Genomic DNA, 3,173 nt, shown 5'->3' with positions numbered 1-3,173 from the left:
CGCGGCCCCCCTGCGTATCCTCGCCGTGCTCTCGGCTGCGTGGGGCGGGCTGAGGCACGTCCAGGGCCGTGCTGCTGGGGGGGAGGCGGGCCGGCGGCCCCGCGAAGCCTGTAATCTCGGGTGCGATCAGCGTGAAGAAGAGGAGGGCGAGTCCTGTCAGGAAGCTGGGGCTCCTGCGATACGGGGTTTTCGTTGTAGGGCTCGGAGGAGAGTGTCTGTCGTGTCGCGCGTTCTTGTCGGCGTTGCTCTTAGCTCTCTTGTCAAATTGGTTTTTTGGTTCTTAGCGCTCCAAGTTGAGCTTGAAATGTCAGGTGAGTCGCAGTGAGGTTTTTCTCTGCAGTATCTACTTCAGCTGTATCTGCTCAGAAAGTCCCAAGGGATTTCAGTCACAGATGCTGGCATTCTCATAAATGTGCTCTGTCCGTGGTGCCAATAGCTTTGTTTAGTATGAAATCTGTCAAGTCCTATGGAACTGCTTTCCCTCAAAAAATTAATTCCTTTCCATATGGTCATATTGTACAAAGTCGGGGTGGTTTTGGTTGCCTGGGAAGCTGTAAAGCTAGGACATAACAGTATTGCAGGTTGTAATTTCTGTTATGCTTAAGTGGCTGGTTTAGTCCGTAGCAAAAGATGACACTGCTGTTTTGTCTGTTGGAATTGTAAATATAAGATATTGATGTAGCTGCTGGAAAAGTTGTCTTTTCTGTATGCCACGTTCAGTTTGGCTAACCTAGCTCTGTGGCAGCTTTCTACTGTTGCACCAATTCCAGGAGACACAAAGGAGGAACAAAGGAAACCATAGTGTTTGTTTCTAACAAAAAGCATTAAGTGCCTGCTGACCGGACTTTGTTCTATTTGTTGGCTTTCATGACAGTCCACCTGATTGCTCTTTAGCATTGACAGCTGTCATTGTAGAAGAAGATGGGAATACTGCCACCTCTGCCAGTGCAGTTGAACAGAGTGGTAAATCCTACTAAGGAAGTTTGTGCAAAACTCCAGAGCAATAGAAAGGCTTCCACGGCTCTTAATACAGTTTTAGGGGTTTTGGGGTTTTACTGGTTTCATTCTGAATCTGGAGAATACCCATGATTATCAAGTGTATTGTAGATATTCTAACGTTATTTTATGTTTTATTAGTTGTTTGCATGTTTTCTTTTCTTCTGGGGGAAAAATGTAATCTCTGATTATAAATAGCTAGAGGTACTCTGGCTTCCCAGTAGTGATTGCTTTCGAGGGTAGGAGAAATATCAATCCATGCAAGATAACCCATTTCTAGAGCGGTTATTTAGTATTTCATTTTTATATCTATTTCCACTTCGTCTTCAATGGTCCATTCAGAGAACAGCAACTATATATGCATGTAGCCGTCTTAAAATATTAGTAAGCGTGTTCACCACCAAGAAAATAATACAGTGGGTTTTTTTAATAATTAAATTGAAGTGCATCTTTTGCCTTTCAGATTAAAGAGCAGAAGGTTGTAGTTGATGAGCTTTCTAATTTGAAGAAGAACCGGGTAAGTATTTGAAAATTTGCTTTTGACTATTTCATTTTAGCTTCAGAGAAATAAGCATAGAGACGAGAGGGGAAAGAAAATCGGAGCACACTGTCTTTGATTTGTTTTAATACAGATTTTAGTACAGACGTGGTCGACTGTTCTCAGAATAATTTGTCCTCCAAATGGTTTGATTAGGTACACTTGTGCAGTGTAACACAGTATGTCGTTGGGCTTTTTTTGCCTTTTAATGTTTTTTCTGAGTTATTTCATTAAGATGTTTGAGTTGATCAGAAGACTTCATGAAGTATTCTTACGTTTCATGTGTATGTGTCTTAAAATAGAATGTGATCCCTCATGTATGAGGAAAAGAGAAACGCAGAATAGTCATGTGTTGATCATGGAATGTTTTTGATGGTACGACATTAGAATGTTGGTGTTATCAGGGCAGAACTTATCCTTCTGGCATAAAAGTGAAGGCGTATCTCAGTGGACCTGCATCAGCTTCTGCTGCGGTGTGGTTGCCAGAGTTTGTTGCTTTGACTTAATGCAGCGTTGTTTTTGTTTTACAGAAAGTTTATAGGCAGCAACCCAATAGTAACATTTTCTTCCTTGCGGACCGAACAGAAACGCTTTCTCAATGCAAAAGTAAGTTTGCAGTGTAAAAGCTGATCAAACAGTTAACTATTTAAAAGCTGTATTTGTAGCTGTTAAAGATTTCAAAGGTATATTAAAATGAAAAACTGGCAACTGTATATCAAATGCAAAGTAGACTTCAGACATGTTCTTGTTTTTCTGGATTGGATAAGTGTGAGAGTGTTTCCACTTGATATATGGATGTGATAAAAGAGCAAGTGCTGAAGATGTAGGAAGAGCACGAACGTCTGCCCCACAGAGAAGTCACTATTCTCAGTGCCCTTTGGGAAGCTCTATAGCACTTTGTCCCTTAAAAAAAAAAAAGTCTAAAAGTTGCATGGGATGAGTAGGAAGAAAATAATGACAAGTTAAACTGGAGGCTAAGCTAGAAATCTTTAGGTAGTTGAAAGAATGGATCTGTGGAATTACGAAGATAGGAGAATGGATGATAAAGAGAGTTGATTGAATAAGCGTTAGAATTGTATAAATTTATTTTCTGGAATGAACAATTGCTACTTTGATTTTCTTACCTTTGATTTGAGTTAATGGTGTTGACATTTTAATTGACAGTTCACTTTTCTTATTATTACAGATGTGTGAATCATACTGATTATATAGGCAATAGTTGGCCATTCCCCTAATTCTTATACTTGTAGTGTGGCTTTCTTTGGGAGGAAAAAAATAATCTTTGTATAATTAGAGGAATAAGCTACAGTGAGCTATGTTTCTTACATCAATACTATAGCACTTTTGTTAATTAGTGTTTCATGTTTATCTCTCTTTAATTGAACAAGTGGCTGGAGTTACTAATTTCTTAGATATACTCTTAAACTTATTGTTGTGGTTTAACCCGGCAGGCAGCTAAACACCACACAGCCGTTCGCTCACTCCCCACACCCCAGTGCGATGGGGGAGATAATGGGGGGGGAAGGAAAATTCATGGCTTGGGATAAAGACAGTTTAATAGGACAGAAAAGGAAGGGAAAATAATAATAATGATGATGATAAAAGAATATACAAAACAAGTGATGCACAATGCAATTGC

At 39.8% G+C, this 3,173-nt stretch overlaps 1 protein-coding gene across 1 annotated transcript in view; it reads left to right on the top strand.

Moving 5' to 3' along the window:
- The first annotated feature begins 1,458 nt into the window (after positions 1 to 1,458).
- Positions 1,459 to 3,173, top strand: part of ASNSD1 (asparagine synthetase domain containing 1) — a 6,905-nt gene continuing 5,190 nt past the window's right edge. The window contains exons 1-2 of the mRNA XM_009290961.1: positions 1,459 to 1,513; positions 2,065 to 2,140. The gene's annotated coding sequence lies outside the window, so the exon portion shown is untranslated. The remainder of the gene's footprint in view (positions 1,514 to 2,064; positions 2,141 to 3,173) is intronic.

Source organism: Aptenodytes forsteri, unplaced genomic scaffold (assembly GCF_000699145.1).
Source record: "Aptenodytes forsteri isolate BGI_AS27 unplaced genomic scaffold, ASM69914v1 Scaffold318, whole genome shotgun sequence".
NCBI classification, from domain to species: Eukaryota; Metazoa; Chordata; class Aves; order Sphenisciformes; family Spheniscidae; genus Aptenodytes; species Aptenodytes forsteri.
This window is presented reverse-complemented; position numbering and strand designations above follow the sequence as displayed.